The following is a 23,231-nucleotide window of genomic DNA, read 5'->3' on the forward strand; positions in this document are numbered from 1 at the left end:
TGTACAGTGCTGGAGGAGGTTTGACCGCAGTGTACAGTGCTGGAGGAGGGTTGAGCTCAGTGTACAGTGCTGGAGGAGGGTTGAGCTCAGTGTACAGTGCTGGAGGAGGATTGAGCGCATTGTACAGTGCTGGAGGAGGATTGAGCGCAGTGTAAAGTGCTGGAGGAGGGTTGTGCGCAGTGTACAGTGCAGGAGGAGGGTTGAGCGCAGTGTACAGTGCAGGAGGAGGGTTGAGCGCAGTGTACAGTGCTGAAGGAGAATTGCGCGCAGTGTTCAGTGCTGGAGGAGGATTGAACGCATTATACAGTGCTGTAGGAGGGTTGAACGCTGTGTACAGTGCTGGAGGAGGATTGAGCGCTCTGTGCAGTGCTGGATGAGGGTTGAGCGCAGTGGACAGTTCTGGAGGAGGGTTGAGCGCCCTGTACAGTGCTGGAGGAGGGTTGATCGCAGTGTACAGTGCTGGAGGTGGATTGAGCGCTCTGTACAGTGCTGGAGGAGGGTTGTGCGCAGTGTACTGTGTTGGAGGAGGATTGAGCGCAGTGTACAGTGCTGGAGGACGATTGAACGCAGTGTACAGTGCTGGAGGAGGGTTGAGCGCAGTGTACAGTGCTGGATGAGGATTGAGCGCAGAGTACAATGCTGGTGGAGGGTTGTGCGCAGTGTACTGTGTTGGAGGAGGATTGAGCGCAGTGTACAGTGCTGGAGGACGATTGAACGCAGTGTACAGTTCTAGAGGAGGGTTGAGCGCAGTGTACAGTGCTGGAGGGGGGGTTGAGCGCAGTGTACAGTGCTGGTGGAGGATTGAGCGCAGTGTACAGTGCTGGAGGAGGGTTTAGCACAGTGCACAGTGCTGGAGGAAGGTTGAGCGCAGTGTACAGTGCTGGAGGAAGGTTGAGCGCAGTATACAGTGCTGGAGGAGGGTTGAGCGCAGTATACAGTGCTGGAGGAGAATTGAGCGCCGTGTACAGTGCTGGAGGAGGGTTGAGCGCAGTGTACAGTGCTGGAGCAGGGTTGATCGCAGGGTACAGTGCTGGAGGAGGGTTGAGCACAGTGCACAGTGCTGGAGGAGGGTTGATCGCAGTGAACAGTGCTGGAGGAGGATTGAGCGCAGTGTACAGTGCTGGAGGAGGGTTGAGCGCAGTGTACAGTGCTGGAGGAGGGTTGCGCGCAGTGTACAGTGCTGGAGGAGGATTGAGCGCAGTGTACAGTGCTGGAGGAGGATTGAGCGCAGTATACAGTGCTGGAGGAGGGTTCATCGCAGTGTACAGTGCTGGAGGAGTGTTGACCGCAGTGTATAGTGCTGGAGGAGGATTGAGCGCAGTGTACAGTGCTGGAGGAGGATTGAGCGCAGTGTACAGTGCTGGAGGAGGGTTGAGCGCAGTGTACAGTGCTGGAGGAGTGTTGAGCGCAGTGTACAGTGCTGGAGGACGATTGAGCACAGTGTAAAGTGCTGGAGGAGGGTTGAGCGCAGTGTACAGTGCTGGAGGAGGGTTGAGCGCAGTGTACAGTGCTGGAGGAGGGTTGAGCGCAGTGTACAGTGCTGGAGGAGGGTTGAGCGCAGTGTACAGTGCTGGAGGAGGGTTGAGCGCAGTGTACAGTGCTGGAGGAGAATTGAGCGCAGTGTACAGTGCTGGAGGACGGTTGAGCGCAGTGTACAGTGCTGGAGGAGGATTGAGCGCAGTGTACAGTGCTGGAGGAGGATTGAGCGCAGTGCACAGTGCTGGAGGAGGATGGAGCGCAGTATACATTGCTGGACGAGGATTGAGCGCAGTGTACAGTGCTGGAGGAGAATTGAGCGCAGTGTACAGTGCTGGAGGAGGGTTGATCGCAGTTTACAGTGCTGAAGGAGGGTTGATCGCAGTGTACAGTGCTGGAGGAGGATTGAGCGCAGTGTACAGTGCTGGAGGAGGGTTGAGCACAGTGTACAGTGCTGGAGGAGGATTGAGCGCAGTGTACAGTGCTGGAGGATGGTTGAGCGCAGTGTACAGTGCTGGAGGAGGGTTGAGCGCAGTGTACAGTGCTGGAGGAGGATTGAGCGCAGTGTACAGTGCTGGAGGAGGATTGAGCGCAGTGTACAGTGCTGGATGAGGATTGAGCGCAGTGTACAGTGCTGGAGGAGAATTGAGCACAGTGAACAGTGCTGGAGGAGTGTTGAGCGCAGTGTACAGTGCTGGAGCAGGATTGAGCGCACTGTACAGTACTGGAAATGGATTGAGCGCAGTGTACGGTGCTGGAGAAGGGTTGAGCGCACTGTACAGTGCTGGAAATGGATTGAGCGCTCTGTACAGTGCTGGAGGAGTGTTGAGCGCAGTGTATAGTGCTGGAGGAGGGTTGAGCGCAGTGTACAGTGCTGGAGGAGGGTTGATCACAGGGAACAGTGCTGGAGGAGGATTGAGCGCAGTGTACAGTGCTGGAGGAGGGTTGAGCGCAGTGTACAGTGCTGGAGGAGGGTTGAGCGCAGTGTACAGTGCTGGAGGAGGGTTGAGCGCAGTGTACAGTGCTGGAGGAGGATTGAGCGCAATGTACAGTGCTGGAGGAGGATTGAGCGCAGTGTACAGTGCTGGATGAGGATTGAGCGCAGTGTACAGTGCTGGAGGAGAATTGAGCACAGTGTACAGTGCTGGAGGAGTGTTGAGCGCAGTGTACAGTGCTGGAGCAGGATTGAGCGCACTGTACAGTACTGGAAATGGATTGAGCGCAGTGTACAGTGCTGGAGAAGGGTTGAGCGCACTGTACAGTGCTGGAAATGGATTGAGCGCTCTGTACAGTGCTGGAGGAGTGTTGAGCGCAGTGTATAGTGCTGGAGGAGGGTTGAGCGCAGTGTACAGTGCTGGAGGAGGGTTGATCACAGGGAACAGTGCTGGAGGAGGATTGAGCGCAGTGTACAGTGCTGGAGGAGGGTTGAGCGCAGTGTACAGTGCTGGAGGAGGGTTGAGCGCAGTGTACAGTGCTGGAGGAGGGTTGAGTGCAGTGTACAGTGCTGGAGGAGGGTTGAGCGCAGTGTACATTGCATGAGGAAGGTTGAGCGTAGTGTACAGTGCTAGAGGAGAATTGAGCGCAGTGTACAGTGCTGGAGGAGGGTTGAGCGCAGTGTACAGTGCTGGAGGAGAGTTGATCGCAGGGTACAGTGCTGGAGGAGGGTTGAGAACAGTGTACAGTGCTGGAGGAGGGTTGATCGCAGGGTACAGTGCTGGAGGAGGATTGAGCGCATGGTACAGTGCTGGAGGAGGGTTGAGCGCAGTGTACAGTGCTGGAGGAGGGTTGAGTGCAGTGTACAGTTCTGGAGGAGGATTTAGCGCAGTGTACAGTGCTGGAGGAGCGTTGAGCGCAGTGTACAGTGCTGGAGGAGGGTTGATCGCAGTGTACAGTGCTGGAGGAGGGTTTAGCGCAGTGTACAGTGCTGGAGGAGGGTTGAGCGCAGTGTACAGTGCTGGAGGAGGGTTGAGCGCAGTGTACAGTGCTGGAGGAGAATTGAGCGCAGTGTACAGTGCTGGAGGAGGGTTGAGTGCAGTGTACAGTGCTGGAGGAGGATTGAGCGCAGTGCACAGTGCTGGAGGAGGATGGAGCGCAGTATACATTGCTGGACGAGGATTGAGCGCAGTGTACAGTGCTGGAGGAGAATTGAGCGCAGTGTACAGTGCTGGAGGAGGGTTGATCGCAGTTTACAGTGCTGAAGGAGGGTTGATCGCAGTGTACAGTGCTGGAGGAGGATTGAGCGCAGTGTACAGTGCTGGAGGAGGGTTGAGCACAGTGTACAGTGCTGGAGGAGGATTGAGCGCAGTGTACAGTGCTGGAGGATGGTTGAGCGCAGTGTACAGTGCTGGAGGAGGGTTGAGCGCAGTGTACAGTGCTGGAGGAGGATTGAGCGCAGTGTACAGTGCTGGAGGAGGATTGAGCGCAGTGTACAGTGCTGGATGAGGATTGAGCGCAGTGTACAGTGCTGGAGGAGAATTGAGCACAGTGTACAGTGCTGGAGGAGTGTTGAGCGCAGTGTACAGTGCTGGAGCAGGATTGAGCGCACTGTACAGTACTGGAAATGGATTGAGCGCAGTGTACAGTGCTGGAGAAGGGTTGAGCGCACTGTACAGTGCTGGAAATGGATTGAGCGCTCTGTACAGTGCTGGAGGAGTGTTGAGCGCAGTGAATAGTGCTGGAGGAGGATTGAGCACAGTGTAAAGTGCTGGAGGAGGGTTGAGCGCAGTGTACAGTGCTGGAGGAGGATTGAGCGCACGGTACAGTGCTGGAGGAGGATTGAGCGCAGTGTACAGTGCTGGAGGAGTGTTGAGCGCAGTGTACAGTGCTGGAGGTGGGTTGGGCGCAGTGGACAGTGCTGGAGGAGGATTGAGCGCAGTGTACAGTGCTGGAGGAGGATTGAAAGCAGTGTACAGTGCTGGAGGAGGGTTGAGCGCAGTGTACAGTGGTAGAGGAGGATTGAGCGCAGTGTGCAGTGCTGGAGGAGGATTGAGCGCAGTGTGCAGTGCTGGAGGAGGATTGAGCGCAGTGTACAGTGCTGGAGGAGGGTTGAGCGCGGTGTACAGTGCTAGAGGAGGATTGAGCGCAGTGTGCAGTGCTGGAGGAGGATTGAGCGCAGTGTACAGTGCTGGAGGAGGGTTGAGCGCAGTGTACAGTGCTAGAGGAGGATTGAGCGCAGTGTGCAGTGCTGGAGGAGGATTGAGCGCAGTGTACAATGCTGGTGGAGGATTGAGCGCAGTGTACAGTGCTGGAGGAGGGTTGATCGCAGTGTACAGTGCTGGAGGAGGGTTGATCGCAGTGTACAGTGCTGGAGGAGAGTTGAGCGCAGTGTACAGTGCTGGAGGAGAGTTGAGTGCAGTGTACAGTGCTGGAGGAGGGTTGAGCGCAGTGTACAGTGCTGGAGGAGAGTTGAGCGCAGTGTACAGTGCTGGAGGAGGATTGATCGCAGTGTACAGTGCCGGAGGAGGGTTGAGCACAGTGTACAGTGCTGGAGGAGGATTGAGCGTACTGTACAGTGCTGGAGGAGGGTTGAGCGCTGTGTACAGTGCTGGTGGAGGATTGAGCACAGTGTACAGTGCTGGAGGAGGATTGAACGCAGTGTACAGTGCTGGAGGAGGGTTGAGCGCAGTGTACAGTGCTGGAGGAGGGTTGATCGCAGTGTACAGTGGTGGAGGACGATTGAGCGCAGTGTACAGTGCTGGAGGAGGATTGAGCGCAGGGTACAGTGCTGGAGGAGGGTTGAGCGCATTGTACAGTGCTAGAGGAGGATTGAGTGCAGTGTACAGTGCTGGAGGAGGATTGAGCGCAGTGTACAGTGCTGGAGGAGGATTGAGCGCAGTGCAAAGTGCTGGCGGAGGATTGAGCGCAGTATACAGTGCTGGAGGAGGATTGAGCTCAGTGTACAGTGCTGGAGGAGGGTTGAGCGCAGTGTACAGTGCTGGAGGAGGATTGAGCGCAGTGTACAGTGCTGGAGGATGGTTCAGCGCAGTGTACAGTGCTGGAGGAGGATTGAGCCCAGTGCACAGTGCTGGAGGAGGATTGAGCGCAGTGTACAGTGCTGGAGGAGGGCTGATCACAGTGTACAGTGCTGGAGGAGGGTTGTGCGCAGTGTACAGTGCAGGGGGAGGGTTGAGCGCAGTGTACAGTGCTGGAGGAGGATTGAGCGCAGTGTACAGTGCTGGAGGAGGGTTGATCGCTGTGTACAGTGCTGGAGGAGGGTTGCGCGCAGTGCACAATGCTGGAGGAGGATTCAGCGCAGTGTACAGTGCTGTAGGAGGGTTGAGCGCTGTGTACAGTGCTGTAGGAGGATTGAGCGCTCTGTACAGTGCTGGAGGAGGGTTGAGCGCAGTGTACAGTGCTGGAGGAGGGTTGACCGCAGTGTACAGTGCTGGAGGAGGATTGAGCGCAGTGTACAGTGCTGGAGGACGATTGGACGCAGTGTACAGTGCTGGAGGAGTGTTGAGCGCAGTGTACAGTGCTGGAGGAGGATTGAGCGCAGTGTACAGTGCTGGTGGAGGGTTGAGCACAGCGTAGAGTGCTGGAGGAGGATTGAGTGCAGTGTACAGTGCTGGAGGAGGATTCAGCGCAGTGTACAGTGCTGGAGGAGGATTGTGCGCAGTGTACAGTGCTGGAGGAGGATTGAGCGCAGTGTACAGTGCTGGAGGAGGGTTGAGCGCAGTGTACAGTGCTGGAGGAGGGTTTGGCGCAGTGTACAGTGCTGGAGGAGGATTGAGCGCAGTGTACAGTGCTGGAGAAGGATTCAGCGCAGTGTACTGTACTGGAGGAGGGTTGAGCGCAGTGTACAGTGCTGGAGCAGGGTTGAGCGGAGTGTACAATGCTGGAGGAGGATTGAGCGCAGTGTACAATGCTGTAGGAGGGTTGAGCGCTGTGTACAGTGCTGGAGGAGGTTTGACCGCAGTGTACAGTGCTGGAGGAGGGTTGAGCTCAGTGTACAGTGCTGGAGGAGGGTTGAGCTCAGTGTACAGTGCTGGAGGAGGATTGAGCGCATTGTACAGTGCTGGAGGAGGATTGAGCGCAGTGTAAAGTGCTGGAGGAGGGTTGTGCGCAGTGTACAGTGCTGGAGGAGGGTTGAGCGCAGTGTACAGTGCAGGAGGAGGGTTGAGCGCAGTGTACAGTGCTGGAGGAGAATTGCGCTCAGTGTTCAGTGCTGGAGGAGGATTGAACGCATTATACAGTGCTGTAGGAGGGTTGAACGCTGTGTACAGTGCTGGAGGAGGATTGAGCGCTCTGTGCAGTGCTGGATGAGGGTTGAGCGCAGTGGACAGTTCTGGAGGAGGGTTGAGCGCCCTGTACAGTGCTGGAGGAGGGTTGATCGCAGTGTACAGTGCTGGAGGTGGATTGAGCGCTCTGTACAGTGCTGGAGGAGGGTTGTGCGCAGTGTACTGTGTTGGAGGAGGATTGAGCGCAGTGTACAGTGCTGGAGGACGATTGAACGCAGTGTACAGTGCTGGAGGAGGGTTGAGCGCAGTGTACAGTGCTGGATGAGGATTGAGCGCAGAGTACAATGCTGGTGGAGGGTTGTGCGCAGTGTACTGTGTTGGAGGAGGATTGAGCGCAGTGTACAGTGCTGGAGGACGATTGAACGCAGTGTACAGTTCTAGAGGAGGGTTGAGCGCAGTGTACAGTGCTGGAGGGGGGGTTGAGCGCAGTGTACAGTGCTGGTGGAGGATTGAGCGCAGTGTACAGTGCTGGAGGAGGGTTTAGCACAGTGCACAGTGCTGGAGGAGGGTTGATCGCAGTGTACAGTGCTGGAGGAGAGTTGAGCGCAGTGTACAGTGCTGGAGGAGAGTTGAGTGCAGTGTACAGTGCTGGAGGAGGGTTGAGCGCAGTGTACAGTGCTGGAGGAGAGTTGAGCGCAGTGTACAGTGCTGGAGGAGGATTGATCGCAGTGTACAGTGCCGGAGGAGGGTTGAGCACAGTGTACAGTGCTGGAGGAGGATTGAGCGTACTGTACAGTGCTGGAGGAGGGTTGAGCGCTGTGTACAGTGCTGGTGGAGGATTGAGCACAGTGTACAGTGCTGGAGGAGGATTGAACGCAGTGTACAGTGCTGGAGGAGGGTTGAGCGCAGTGTACAGTGCTGGAGGAGGGTTGATCGCAGTGTACAGTGGTGGAGGACGATTGAGCGCAGTGTACAGTGCTGGAGGAGGATTGAGCGCAGGGTACAGTGCTGGAGGAGGGTTGAGCGCATTGTACAGTGCTAGAGGAGGATTGAGTGCAGTGTACAGTGCTGGAGGAGGATTGAGCGCAGTGTACAGTGCTGGAGGAGGATTGAGCGCAGTGCAAAGTGCTGGCGGAGGATTGAGCGCAGTATACAGTGCTGGAGGAGGATTGAGCTCAGTGTACAGTGCTGGAGGAGGGTTGAGCGCAGTGTACAGTGCTGGAGGAGGATTGAGCGCAGTGTACAGTGCTGGAGGATGGTTCAGCGCAGTGTACAGTGCTGGAGGAGGATTGAGCCCAGTGCACAGTGCTGGAGGAGGATTGAGCGCAGTGTACAGTGCTGGAGGAGGGCTGATCACAGTGTACAGTGCTGGAGGAGGGTTGTGCGCAGTGTACAGTGCAGGGGGAGGGTTGAGCGCAGTGTACAGTGCTGGAGGAGGATTGAGCGCAGTGTACAGTGCTGGAGGAGGGTTGATCGCTGTGTACAGTGCTGGAGGAGGGTTGCGCGCAGTGCACAATGCTGGAGGAGGATTCAGCGCAGTGTACAGTGCTGTAGGAGGGTTGAGCGCTGTGTACAGTGCTGTAGGAGGATTGAGCGCTCTGTACAGTGCTGGAGGAGGGTTGAGCGCAGTGTACAGTGCTGGAGGAGGGTTGACCGCAGTGTACAGTGCTGGAGGAGGATTGAGCGCAGTGTACAGTGCTGGAGGACGATTGGACGCAGTGTACAGTGCTGGAGGAGTGTTGAGCGCAGTGTACAGTGCTGGAGGAGGATTGAGCGCAGTGTACAGTGCTGGTGGAGGGTTGAGCACAGCGTAGAGTGCTGGAGGAGGATTGAGTGCAGTGTACAGTGCTGGAGGAGGATTCAGCGCAGTGTACAGTGCTGGAGGAGGATTGTGCGCAGTGTACAGTGCTGGAGGAGGATTGAGCGCAGTGTACAGTGCTGGAGGAGGGTTGAGCGCAGTGTACAGTGCTGGAGGAGGGTTTGGCGCAGTGTACAGTGCTGGAGGAGGATTGAGCGCAGTGTACAGTGCTGGAGAAGGATTCAGCGCAGTGTACTGTACTGGAGGAGGGTTGAGCGCAGTGTACAGTGCTGGAGCAGGGTTGAGCGGAGTGTACAATGCTGGAGGAGGATTGAGCGCAGTGTACAATGCTGTAGGAGGGTTGAGCGCTGTGTACAGTGCTGGAGGAGGTTTGACCGCAGTGTACAGTGCTGGAGGAGGGTTGAGCTCAGTGTACAGTGCTGGAGGAGGGTTGAGCTCAGTGTACAGTGCTGGAGGAGGATTGAGCGCATTGTACAGTGCTGGAGGAGGATTGAGCGCAGTGTAAAGTGCTGGAGGAGGGTTGTGCGCAGTGTACAGTGCTGGAGGAGGGTTGAGCGCAGTGTACAGTGCAGGAGGAGGGTTGAGCGCAGTGTACAGTGCTGGAGGAGAATTGCGCTCAGTGTTCAGTGCTGGAGGAGGATTGAACGCATTATACAGTGCTGTAGGAGGGTTGAACGCTGTGTACAGTGCTGGAGGAGGATTGAGCGCTCTGTGCAGTGCTGGATGAGGGTTGAGCGCAGTGGACAGTTCTGGAGGAGGGTTGAGCGCCCTGTACAGTGCTGGAGGAGGGTTGATCGCAGTGTACAGTGCTGGAGGTGGATTGAGCGCTCTGTACAGTGCTGGAGGAGGGTTGTGCGCAGTGTACTGTGTTGGAGGAGGATTGAGCGCAGTGTACAGTGCTGGAGGACGATTGAACGCAGTGTACAGTGCTGGAGGAGGGTTGAGCGCAGTGTACAGTGCTGGATGAGGATTGAGCGCAGAGTACAATGCTGGTGGAGGGTTGTGCGCAGTGTACTGTGTTGGAGGAGGATTGAGCGCAGTGTACAGTGCTGGAGGACGATTGAACGCAGTGTACAGTTCTAGAGGAGGGTTGAGCGCAGTGTACAGTGCTGGAGGGGGGGTTGAGCGCAGTGTACAGTGCTGGTGGAGGATTGAGCGCAGTGTACAGTGCTGGAGGAGGGTTTAGCACAGTGCACAGTGCTGGAGGAAGGTTGAGCGCAGTGTACAGTGCTGGAGGAAGGTTGAGCGCAGTATACAGTGCTGGAGGAGGGTTGAGCGCAGTATACAGTGCTGGAGGAGAATTGAGCGCCGTGTACAGTGCTGGAGGAGGGTTGAGCGCAGTGTACAGTGCTGGAGCAGGGTTGATCGCAGGGTACAGTGCTGGAGGAGGGTTGAGCGCAGTGTACAGTGCTGGAGGAGGGTTGAGCGCAGTGTACAGTGCTGGAGGAGGGTTGAGCGCAGTGTACAGTGCTGGAGGAGAATTGAGCGCAGTGTACAGTGCTGGAGGAGGGTTGAGTGCAGTGTACAGTGCTGGAGGAGGATTGAGCGCAGTGCACAGTGCTGGAGGAGGATGGAGCGCAGTATACATTGCTGGACGAGGATTGAGCGCAGTGTACAGTGCTGGAGGAGAATTGAGCGCAGTGTACAGTGCTGGAGGAGGGTTGATCGCAGTTTACAGTGCTGAAGGAGGGTTGATCGCAGTGTACAGTGCTGGAGGAGGATTGAGCGCAGTGTACAGTGCTGGAGGAGGGTTGAGCACAGTGTACAGTGCTGGAGGAGGATTGAGCGCAGTGTACAGTGCTGGAGGATGGTTGAGCGCAGTGTACAGTGCTGGAGGAGGGTTGAGCGCAGTGTACAGTGCTGGAGGAGGATTGAGCGCAGTGTACAGTGCTGGAGGAGGATTGAGCGCAGTGTACAGTGCTGGATGAGGATTGAGCGCAGTGTACAGTGCTGGAGGAGAATTGAGCACAGTGTACAGTGCTGGAGGAGTGTTGAGCGCAGTGTACAGTGCTGGAGCAGGATTGAGCGCACTGTACAGTACTGGAAATGGATTGAGCGCAGTGTACAGTGCTGGAGAAGGGTTGAGCGCACTGTACAGTGCTGGAAATGGATTGAGCGCTCTGTACAGTGCTGGAGGAGTGTTGAGCGCAGTGTATAGTGCTGGAGGAGGTTTGAGCGCAGTGTACAGTGCTGGAGGAGGATTGAGCGCACGGTACAGTGCTGGAGGAGGATTGAGCGCAGTGTACAGTGCTGGAGGAGGGTTGAGCGCCGTGTGCAGTGCTGGAGGAGGGTTGAGCGCAGTGTACATTGCTGGAGAAGGTCTGATCGCAGGGTACAGTGCTGGAGGAGGGTTGAGCACAGTGCACAGTGCTGGAGGAGGGTTGATCACAGGGAACAGCGCTGGAGGAGGATTGAGCGCAGTGTACAGTGCTGGAGGAGGGTTGAGCGCAGTGTACAGTGCTGGAGGAGGGTTGAGCGCAGTGTACAGTGCTGGAGGAGGATTGAGCGCACTGTACAGTGCTGGATGAGGATTGTGCGCAGTATACAGTGCTGGAGGAGGGTTCATCGCAGTGTACAGTGCTGGAGGAGTGTTGACCGCAGTGTACAGTTCTGGAGGAGGGTTGAGCGCAGTGAATAGTGCTGGAGGAGGATTGAGCACAGTGTAAAGTGCTGGAGGAGGGTTGAGCGCAGTGTACAGTGCTGGAGGAGGATTGAGCGCACGGTACAGTGCTGGAGGAGGATTGAGCGCAGTGTACAGTGCTGGAGGAGTGTTGAGCGCAGTGTACAGTGCTGGAGGTGGGTTGGGCGCAGTGGACAGTGCTGGAGGAGGATTGAGCGCAGTGTACAGTGCTGGAGGAGGATTGAAAGCAGTGTACAGTGCTGGAGGAGGGTTGAGCGCAGTGTACAGTGGTAGAGGAGGATTGAGCGCAGTGTGCAGTGCTGGAGGAGGATTGAGCGCAGTGTGCAGTGCTGGAGGAGGATTGAGCGCAGTGTACAGTGCTGGAGGAGGGTTGAGCGCGGTGTACAGTGCTAGAGGAGGATTGAGCGCAGTGTGCAGTGCTGGAGGAGGATTGAGCGCAGTGTACAGTGCTGGAGGAGGGTTGAGCGCAGTGTACAGTGCTGGAGGAGGATTGAGCGCAGTGTACAGTGCTGGAGGAGGGTTGAGCGCGGTGTACAGTGCTAGAGGAGGATTGAGCGCAGTGTGCAGTGCTGGAGGAGGATTGAGCGCAGTGTACAATGCTGGTGGAGGATTGAGCGCAGTGTACAGTGCTGGAGGAGGGTTGATCGCAGTGTACAGTGCTGGAGGAGGGTTGATCGCAGTGTACAGTGCTGGAGGAGAGTTGAGCGCAGTGTACAGTGCTGGAGGAGAGTTGAGTGCAGTGTACAGTGCTGGAGGAGGGTTGAGCGCAGTGTACAGTGCTGGAGGAGAGTTGAGCGCAGTGTACAGTGCTGGAGGAGGATTGATCGCAGTGTACAGTGCCGGAGGAGGGTTGAGCACAGTGTACAGTGCTGGAGGAGGATTGAGCGTACTGTACAGTGCTGGAGGAGGGTTGAGCGCAGTGTACAGTGCTGGTGGAGGATTGAGCACAGTGTACAGTGCTGGAGGAGGATTGAACGCAGTGTACAGTGCTGGAGGAGGGTTGAGCGCAGTGTACAGTGCTGGAGGAGGGTTGATCGCAGTGTACAGTGGTGGAGGACGATTGAGCGCAGTGTACAGTGCTGGAGGAGGATTGAGCGCAGGGTACAGTGCTGGAGGAGGGTTGAGCGCATTGTACAGTGCTAGAGGAGGATTGAGTGCAGTGTACAGTGCTGGAGGAGGATTGAGCGCAGTGTACAGTGCTGGAGGAGGATTGAGCGCAGTGCAAAGTGCTGGCGGAGGATTGAGCGCAGTATACAGTGCTGGAGGAGGATTGAGCTCAGTGTACAGTGTTGGAGGAGGGTTGAGCGCAGTGTACAGTGCTGGAGGAGGATTGAGCGCAGTGTACAGTGCTGGAGGATGGTTCAGCGCAGTGTACAGTGCTGGAGGAGGATTGAGCCCAGTGCACAGTGCTGGAGGAGGATTGAGCGCAGTGTACAGTGCTGGAGGAGGGCTGATCACAGTGTACAGTGCTGGAGGAGGGTTGTGCGCAGTGTACAGTGCAGGGGGAGGGTTGAGCGCAGTGTACAGTGCTGGAGGAGGATTGAGCGCAGTGTACAGTGCTGGAGGAGGGTTGATCGCTGTGTACAGTGCTGGAGGAGGGTTGCGCGCATTGCACAATGCTGGAGGAGGATTCAGCGCAGTGTACAGTGCTGTAGGAGGGTTGAGCGCTGTGTACAGTGCTGTAGGAGGATTGAGCGCTCTGTACAGTGCTGGAGGAGGGTTGAGCGCAGTGTACAGTGCTGGAGGAGGGTTGACCGCAGTGTACAGTGCTGGAGGAGGATTGAGCGCAGTGTACAGTGCTGGAGGACGATTGGACGCAGTGTACAGTGCTGGAGGAGTGTTGAGCGCAGTGTACAGTGCTGGAGGAGGATTGAGCGCAGTGTACAGTGCTGGTGGAGGGTTGAGCACAGCGTAGAGTGCTGGAGGAGGATTGAGTGCAGTGTACAGTGCTGGAGGAGGATTCAGCGCAGTGTACAGTGCTGGAGGAGGATTGTGCGCAGTGTACAGTGCTGGAGGAGGATTGAGCGCAGTGTACAGTGCTGGAGGAGGGTTGAGCGCAGTGTACAGTGCTGGAGGAGGGTTTGGCGCAGTGTACAGTGCTGGAGGAGGATTGAGCGCAGTGTTCAGTGCTGGAGGAGGATTCAGCGCAGTGTACTGTACTGGAGGAGGGTTGAGCGCAGTGTACAGTGCTGGAGCAGGGTTGAGCGGAGTGTACAATGCTGGAGGAGGATTGAGCGCAGTGTACAATGCTGTAGGAGGGTTGAGCGCTGTGTACAGTGCTGGAGGAGGTTTGACCGCAGTGTACAGTGCTGGAGGAGGGTTGAGCTCAGTGTACAGTGCTGGAGGAGGGTTGAGCTCAGTGTACAGTGCTGGAGGAGGATTGAGCGCATTGTACAGTGCTGGAGGAGGATTGAGCGCAGTGTAAAGTGCTGGAGGAGGGTTGTGCGCAGTGTACAGTGCAGGAGGAGGGTTGAGCGCAGTGTACAGTGCAGGAGGAGGGTTGAGCGCAGTGTACAGTGCTGGAGGAGAATTGCGCGCAGTGTTCAGTGCTGGAGGAGGATTGAACGCATTATACAGTGCTGTAGGAGGGTTGAACGCTGTGTACAGTGCTGGAGGAGGATTGAGCGCTCTGTGCAGTGCTGGATGAGGGTTGAGCGCAGTGGACAGTTCTGGAGGAGGGTTGAGCGCCCTGTACAGTGCTGGAGGAGGGTTGATCGCAGTGTACAGTGCTGGAGGTGGATTGAGCGCTCTGTACAGTGCTGGAGGAGGGTTGTGCGCAGTGTACTGTGTTGGAGGAGGATTGAGCGCAGTGTACAGTGCTGGAGGACGATTGAACGCAGTGTACAGTGCTGGAGGAGGGTTGAGCGCAGTGTACAGTGCTGGATGAGGATTGAGCGCAGAGTACAATGCTGGTGGAGGGTTGTGCGCAGTGTACTGTGTTGGAGGAGGATTGAGCGCAGTGTACAGTGCTGGAGGACGATTGAACGCAGTGTACAGTTCTAGAGGAGGGTTGAGCGCAGTGTACAGTGCTGGAGGGGGGGTTGAGCGCAGTGTACAGTGCTGGTGGAGGATTGAGCGCAGTGTACAGTGCTGGAGGAGGGTTTAGCACAGTGCACAGTGCTGGAGGAAGGTTGAGCGCAGTGTACAGTGCTGGAGGAAGGTTGAGCGCAGTATACAGTGCTGGAGGAGGGTTGAGCGCAGTATACAGTGCTGGAGGAGAATTGAGCGCCGTGTACAGTGCTGGAGGAGGGTTGAGCGCAGTGTACAGTGCTGGAGCAGGGTTGATCGCAGGGTACAGTGCTGGAGGAGGGTTGAGCACAGTGCACAGTGCTGGAGGAGGGTTGATCGCAGTGAACAGTGCTGGAGGAGGATTGAGCGCAGTGTACAGTGCTGGAGGAGGGTTGAGCGCAGTGTACAGTGCTGGAGGAGGGTTGCGTGCAGTGTACAGTGCTGGAGGAGGATTGAGCGCAGTGTACAGTGCTGGAGGAGGATTGAGCGCAGTATACAGTGCTGGAGGAGGGTTCATCGCAGTGTACAGTGCTGGAGGAGTGTTGACCGCAGTGTATAGTGCTGGAGGAGGATTGAGCGCAGTGTACAGTGCTGGAGGAGGATTGAGCGCAGTGTACAGTGCTGGAGGAGGGTTGAGCGCAGTGTACAGTGCTGGAGGAGTGTTGAGCGCAGTGTACAGTGCTGGAGGACGATTGAGCACAGTGTAAAGTGCTGGAGGAGGGTTGAGCGCAGTGTACAGTGCTGGAGGAGGGTTGAGCGCAGTGTACAGTGCTGGAGGAGGGTTGAGCGCAGTGTACAGTGCTGGAGGAGGATTGAGCGCAGTGTACAGTGCTGGAGGAGGGTTGAGCGCAGTGTACAGTGCTGGAGGAGGGTTGAGCGCAGTGTACAGTGCTGGAGGAGGGTTGAGCGCAGTGTATTGTGCTGGAGGACGATTGAGCACAGTGTAAAGTGCTGGAGGAGGGTTGAGCGCAGTGTACAGTGCTGGAGGAGGATTGAGCGCAGTCTATATTGCTGGAGGAGGGTTGAGCGCAGTGTACAGTGTTGGAGGTGGGTTGGGCGCAGTGGACAGTGCTGGAGGAGGATTGAGCGCAGTGTACAGTGCTGGAGGAGGATTGAATGCAGTGTACAGTGCTGGAGGAGGGTTGAGCGCAGTGTACAGTGCTAGAGGAGGATTGAGCGCAGTGTAGAGTGCTGGAGGAGGATTGAGCGCAGTGTACAGTGCTGGAGGAGGATTGAGTGCAGTGTACAGTGCTGGTGGAGGATTGAGCGCAGTGTACAGTGCTGGTGGAGTGTTGAGCGCAGTGTACAATGCTGGAGGAGGGTTGAGCGCAGTGTACAGTGCTGGAGGAGGGTTGATCGCAGTGTACAGTGCTGGAGGAGAGTTGAGCGCAGTGTACAGTGCTGGAGGAGGATTGAGTACAGTGTACAGTGCTGGAGGAGGATTGAGCGCACTGTACAGTGCTGGAGCAGGATTGAATGCAGTGTACAGTGCTGGAGGAGGGTTGAGCGCAGTGTACAGTGCTAGAGGAGGATTGAGCGCAGTGTACAGTGCTGGAGGAGGATTGAGCGCAGTGTACAGTGCTGGAGAAGGGTTGAGCGCTCTGTACAGTGCTGGTGGAGGATTGAGCGCAGTGTACAGTGCTGGTGGAGTGTTGAGCGCAGTGTACAATGCTGGAGGAGGGTTGAGCGCAGTGTACAGTGCTGGAGGAGAGTTGAGCGCAGTGTACAGTGCTGGAGGAGGATTGAGCACAGTGTACAGTGCTGGAGGAGGATTGAACGCAGTGTACAGTGCTGGAGGAGCGTTGAGCGCACTGTACAGTGCTGGAGGAGGGTTGAGCGCAGTGTACAGTGCTGGAGGAGGGTTGAGCGCAGTGTACAGTGCTGGAGGAGGGTTGATCGCAGTGTACAGTGCTGGAGGACGATTGAGCGCAGTGTACAGTGCTGGAGGAGGATTGAGCGCAGGGTACAGTGCTGGAGGAGGGTTGAGCGCATTGTACAGTGCTGGAGGAGGGTTGAGCGCAGTGTACAGTCCTGGAGGAGAATGGAGCGCAGTGTACAGTGCTGGAGCAGGGTTGAGTGCAGTGTACAGTGCTGGAGGAGGGTTGAGCGCATTGTACAGTGCTGGAGGAGGGTTGAGCGCAGTGTACAGTGCTGGAGGAGAATGGAGCGCAGTGTACAGTGCTGGATGAGGGTTGAGCACAGTGTATGGTGCGGGAGGAGGGTTGATCGCAGGGCACAGTGCTGGAGGAGGGTTGAGCACAGTGTACAGTGCTGGAGGAGGATTGATCGCAGGGTACAGTGCTGGAGGAGGGTTGATCGCAGGGTACAGTGCTGGAGGAGGGTTGAGCGCAGTGTAGAGTGCTGGAGGAGGGTTGAGCGCAGTGTACAGTGCTGTAGGAGGGTTGAGCGCAGTGTACAGTGCTGGAGGAGGATTGAGTGCAGTGTACAGTGTTGGAGGAGGATTGAGCGCAGTGTACAGTGCTGGAGGAGGATTGAGCGCAGTGCAAAGTGCTGGCGGAGGATTGAGCGCAGTATACAGTGCTGGAGGAGGATTGAGCTCAGTGTACAGTGCTGGAGGAGGGTTGAGCGCAGTGTACAGTGCTGGAGGAGGATTGAGCGCAGTGTACAGTGCTGGAGGAGGGTTGAGCGCAGTGTACAGTCCTGGAGGAGGATTGAGCCAAGTGCACAGTGCTGGAGGAGGGTTGTGCGCAGTGTACAGTGCAGGGGGAGGGTTGAGCGCAGTGTACAGTGCTGGAGGAGGGTTGCGCGCAGTGCACAATGCTGGAGGAGGATTCAGCGCAGTGTACAGTGCTGGAGGAGGATTGTGCGCAGTGTACAGTGCTGGAGGAGGATTGAGCGCAGTGTACAGTGCTGGAGGAGGGTTGAGCGCAGTGTACAGTGCTGGAGGAGGGTTTGGCACAGTGTACAGTGCTGGAGGAGGATTGAGCGCAGTGTACAGTGCTGGAGGAGGATTCAGCGCAGTGTACAGTGCTGGAGGAGGGTTGAGCGCAGTGTACAGTGCTGGAGGAGGGTTGAGCGCAGTGTACAGTGCTGGAGCAGGGTTGAGCGCAGTGTACAATGCTGGAGGAGGATTGAGCGCAGTGTACAGTGCTGTAGGAGGGTTGAGCGCTGTGTACAGTGCTGGAGGCGGGTTGACCGCAGTGTACAGTGCTGGAGGAGGGTTGAGCTCAGTGTACAGTGCTCGAGGAGGATTGCGCGCAGTGTTCAGTGCTGGAGGAGGATTGAGCGCATTGTAAAGTGCTGGAGGAGGGTTGTGCGCAGTATACAGTGCAGGAGGAGGGTTGAGCGCAGTGTACAGTGCTGGAGGAGGATTGCGCGCAGTGTACAGTGCTGGAGCAGGATTGAACGCATTGTACAGTGCTGTAGGAGGGTTGAGCGCTGTGTACAGTGCTGGAGGAGGATTGAGCGCTCTGTACAGTGCTGGATGAGGGTTGAGCGCAGTGGACAGTTCTGGAGGAGGGTTGAGCGCCCTGTACAGTGCTGGAGGAGGGTTGTGCGCAGTGTACAGTGCTGGAGAAGGAGGGTGGGGGAGGGGAATCTCTGGGGTGATGGTGGTTCTCTGGGGTGGTGATGGATTCTCTGGGGTGATGGCGGATTCTCTGGGGTGATGGTGGATTCTCTGGGGTGGTGACAGATTATCTGGGGTGATGGTGGAATCGCTGGGGTGATGGTGGATTCTCTGGGGTGGTGACGGATTCTCTGGGGTGATGGTGGAATCGCTGGGGTGATTGTGGATTCCCTGGGATGATGGTGGATTCTCTGGTGTGGTGGCGGATTCTCTGGGGTGGTGACGGATTCTCTGGGATGGTGACGGATTCTCTGGGGTGATGGTGGATTCTCTGGGGTGATGGTGGATTCTCTGGTGTGGTGGCGGATTCTCTGGGGTGGTGATGAATTCTCTGGGGTGATGACGGATTCTCTGCTGTGATGACGGAGTCTCTAGGATGGTGACGGATTCTCTGGGGTGATGACTGATTCTCTGGGGTGGTGACGGATTCTCTGGGGTGATGCTGGATTCTCTGGGGTGATGGTGGATTCTCTGGGGTGATGCTGGATTCTCTGGGGTGGTGACGGATTCTCTGGGCTGATGCTGGATTCTCTGGGGTGATGGTGGATTCTCTGGGGTGGTGACGGATTCTCTGGGGTAATGGCGGATTCTTTGGGGTGATGGCGGATTCTCTGGGGTGATGGTTGATTCTCTGGGGTGATGGTGGATTCCCTGGGGTGATGCTGGATTCTCTGGGATGGTGACGGATTCTCTGGAGTGATGATTGATTCTCTGGGGTGATGGTGGATTCCTTGGGGTGATGGTGGATTCTCTGGGGTGATGGTGGATTCTCTGGGGTGGTGACGGATTCTCTGGGGTGGTGACGGGTTCTCTGGGATGTTGACGGATTCTCTGGGGTGATGGCGGATTCTCTGGGGTGATGACGGATTCTCTGGGGTGATGGTGGATTCTCTGGGGTGATGCTGGATTCTCTGGGGTGGTGACGGATTCTCTGGGGTGATGCTGGATTCTCTGGGGTGATGGTGGATTCTCATGGGTGGTGACGGATTCTCTGGGGTGATGGCGGATTCTTTGGGGTGATGGCGGATTCTCTGGGGTGATGGTTGATTCTCTGGGATGGTGACGGATTCTCTGGAGTGATGGTTGATTCTCTGGGGTGATGGTTGATTCTCTGGGGTGATGGTGGATTCCCTGGGGTGATGCTGGATTCACTGGGATGGTGACGGATTCTCTGGAGTGATGGTTGATTCTCTGGGGTGATGGTGGATTCCCTGGGGTGATGGTGGATTCTCTGGTGTGGTGGCGGATTCTCTGGGGTGGTGATGAATTCTCTGGGGTGATGACGGATTCTCTGCTGTGATGACGGAGTCTCTAGGATGGTGACGGATTCTCTGGGGTGATGACTGATTCTCTGGGGTGGTGACGGATTCTCTGGGGTGATGACTGATTCTCTGGGGTGGTGACGGATTCTCTGGGGTGATGGTGGATTCTCTGGGGTGGTGACGGATTCTCTGGGGTGATGGTGGATTCTCTGGGGTGATGCTGGATTCTCTGGGGTGATGGTGGATTCTCTGGGGTGATGCTGGATTCTCTGGGGTGGTGACGGATTCTCTGGGGTGATGCTGGATTCTCTGGGGTGATGGTGGATTCTCTGGGGTGGTGACGGATTCTCTGGGGTGATGGCGGATTCTTTGGGGTGATGGCGGATTCTCTGGGGTGATGGTTGATTCTCTGGGGTGATGGTGGATTCCCTGGGGTGATGCTGGATTCTCTGGGATGGTGACGGATTCTCTGGAGTGATGGTTGATTCTCTGGGGTGATGGTGGATTCCCTGGGGTGATGGTGGATTCTCTGGGTTGATGGTGGATTCTCTGGGGTGGTGACGGATTCTCTGGGGTGGTGACGGGTTCTCTGGGATGTTGACGGATTCTCTGGGGTGATGGCGGATTCTCTGGGGTGATGACGGATTCTCTGCGGTGCTGACGGATTCTCTGGGGTGATGACGGATTCTCTGCGGTGGTGACGGATTCTCTGGGGTGGTGACGGATTCTCTGGGGTGGTGAGGGATTCTCTGGTGTGATGACGGATTCTCTGGGGTGATGGCGGATTCTCTGGGGTGATGACGGATTCTCTGGGGTGAGCCTGGATTCTCTGGTGTGGTGACGGATTCTCTGGGGTGGTGACGGATTCTCTGGGGTGAGCCTGGATTCTCTGGGGTGATGACGGATTCTCTGGGGTGATGCTGTATTCTCTGGGGTGATGACGGATTCTCTGGGGTGATGACGGATTCTCTGGGGTGATGACGGATTCTCTGGGGTGAGCCTGGATTCTCTGGGGTGATGACGGATTCTCTGGGGTGAGCCTGGATTCTCTGGGGTGGTGACGGATTCTCTAGTGTGATGCTGGATTCTCTGGGTTGGTGACGGATTCTCTGGAGTGATGGTTGATTCTCTGGGGTGAGGGTGGATTCTCTGGGGTGATGGTGGATTCTCTGGGGTGATGGTGGATTCTCTGGGGTGGTGACGGATTCTCTGGGGTGATTGCGGATTCTCTGCGGTGGTGACGGATTCTCTGGGGTGGTGACGGATTCTCTGGGGTGATCGCGGATTCTCTGGGGTGATGGTGGATTCTCTGGGGTGATGGTGGATTCTCTGGGGTGATGGCGGATTCTCTGGGGTGATGACGGATTCTCTGGGGTGATGCCGGATTCTCTGGGGTGGTGATGGATTCTCTCGGGTGGTGACGGATTCTCTGGGGTGATGCCGGATTCTCTGGGGTGGTGACGGATTCTCTGGAGTGATGGCCGATTCTCTGCGGTGGTGACGGATTCTCTGGGGTGATGGTGGATTCTCTGGGGTGATGGCGGATTCTCTGGGGTGGTGAGGGATTCTCTGGGGTGATGGTGGATTCTCTGGGGTGGTAACGGATTCTCTGCTGTGATGTCAGATTCTCTTGCGTGATGGTGGATTCACTGGGGTGATGGTGGATTCTCTGGCGTGATGACGGATTCTCTGGGGTGATGACGGATTCTCTGGAGTGATGACGGATTCTCTGGGGTGATGGAGGATTCTCTGGGGTGGTGACGGATTCTCTGGAGTGATGGAGGATTCTCTGGGGTGGTGACGGATTCTCTGGAGTGATGCTGGATTCTCTGGGGTGATGGCTGATTATCTGGGGTGGTGACGGACTCTCTGGGGTGATGACGGATTCTCTGGGGTGGTGACGGATTCTCTGGGGTGGTGACGGATTCTCTGGGGTGGTGACGGATTCTCTGGGGTGATGGTGGATTCTCTGGAGTGATGACGGATTCTCTGGAGTGATGACGGTTCTCTGGGGTGATGACGGATTCTCTGGAGTGATGACGGATTCTCTGGGGTGATGACGGATTCTCTGGGGTGATGACGGATTCTCTGGAGTGATGACGGATTCTCTGGGGTGATGGAGGATTCTCTGGGGTGGTGACGGATTCTCTGGGGTGATGACGGATTCTCTGGAGTGATGACGGATTCTCTGGGGTGATGGAGGATTCTCTGGGGTGGTGACGGATTCTCTGGAGTGATGCTGGATTCTCTGGGGTGATGGCTGATTATCTGGGGTGGTGACGGACTCTCTGGGGTGATGACGGATTCTCTGGGGTGAGCCTGGATTCTCTGGGGTGATGGCTGATTATCTGGGGTGGTGATGGATTCTCTGCGGTGATGACGGATTCTCTGGGGTGATGGTGGATTCTCTGGAGTGATGACGGATTCTCTGGGGTGATGACGGATTCTCTGGAGTGATGACGGTTCTCTGGGGTGATGACGGATTCTCTGGGGTGGTGACGGATTCTCTGGGGTGGTGACGGATTCTCTGGGGTGGTGACGGATTCTCTGGGGTGATGCTGGATTCTCTGGGGTGATGACGGAATCTCTGGAGTGATGACGGATTCTCTGGTGTGATGGAGGATTCTCTGGGGTGATGACGGATTCTCTGGGGTGATGACGGATTCTCTGGGGTGATGACGGATTCTCTGGTGTGATGGAGGATTCTCTGGGGTGATGGTGGATTCTCTGAGGTGATGACGGAATCTCTGGAGTGATGACGGATTCTCTGGGGTGATGACGGAATCTCTGGAGTGATGACGGATTCTCTGGGGTGATGACGGATTCTCTGGGGTGATGACGGATTCTCTGGAGTGATGACGGATTCTCTGGGGTGATGACGGATTCTCTGGTGTGATGGAGGATTCTCTGGGGTGGTGGTGGATTCTCTGGCGTGATGGAGGATTCTCTGGGGTGATGACGGATTCTCTGGGGTGATGGAGGATTCTCTGGTGTGATGGAGGATTCTCTGGGGTGATGGTGGATTCTCTGAGGTGGTGACGGATTCTCTGGGGTGGTGACGGGTTCTCTGGGATGTTGACGGATTCTCTGGGGTGATGGCGGATTCTCTGGGGTGGTGACGGATTCTCTGGGGTTGTGACGGATTCTCTGGGGTGGTGATGGATTCTCTGGGGTGGTAACGGAGTCTCTGGAGTGGTGATGGATTCTCTGGGGTGGTAACGGAGTCTCTGGGGTGACGGATTCTCTGGGGTGTTGACGGATCCTCTGGGGTCTTGATGGATTCTCTGGGGTGATGGCAAATTCTCTGGTGCGATGGCAGATTCTCTGGGGTGATGACGGATTCTCTGGGGTGGTGACGGATTCTCTGGGGTGATGACGGATTCTCTGCGGTGATGACAGATTCTCTGGGGTGGTGACGGATTCTCTGGGGTGATGACGGATTCTCTGCGGTGATGACGGATTCTCTGGGGTGATGGAGGATTCTCTGGGGTGATGGTGGATTCTCTGGGGTGATGGTGGATTCTCTGGGGTGATGACGGATTCTCTGGGGTGATGACGGATTCTCTGGAGTGATGACGGATTCTCTGGGGTGGTGACGGATTCTCTGGAGTGATGGAGGATTCTCTGGGGTGGTGACGGATTCTCTGGAGTGATGCTGGATTCTCTGGGGTGATGGCTGATTATCTGGGGTGGTGACGGACTCTCTGGGGTGATGACGGATTCTCTGGGGTGGTGATGGATTCTCTGCGGTGATGACGGATTCTCTGGGGTGGTGACGGATTCTCTGGGGTGATGCTGGATTCTCTGGGGTGATGACGGAATCTCTGGAGTGATGACGGATTCTCTGGGGTGATGACGGATTCTCTGGGGTGATGACGGATTCTCTGGAGTGATGACGGATTCTCTGGGGTGATGACGGATTCTCTGGTGTGATGGTGGATTCTCTGGCGTGATGGAGGATTCTCTGGGGTGATGACGGATTCTCTGGGGTGATGGAGGATTCTCTGGTGTGATGGAGGATTCTCTGGGGTGATGGTGGATTCTCTGAGGTGGTGACGGATTCTCTGGGGTGGTGACGGGTTCTCTGGGATGTTGACGGATTCTCTGGGATGATGGCGGATTCTCTGGGGTGGTGACGGATTCTCAGGGGTTGTGACGGATTCTCTGGGGTGGTGATGGATTCTCTGGGGTGGTAACGGAGTCTCTGGAGTGGTGATGGATTCTCTGGGGTGGTAACGGAGTCTCTGGGGTGACGGAT

Source organism: Scyliorhinus torazame, chromosome 16 (genome assembly GCF_047496885.1).
Source record: "Scyliorhinus torazame isolate Kashiwa2021f chromosome 16, sScyTor2.1, whole genome shotgun sequence".
Classification (NCBI taxonomy): Eukaryota; Metazoa; Chordata; class Chondrichthyes; order Carcharhiniformes; family Scyliorhinidae; genus Scyliorhinus; species Scyliorhinus torazame.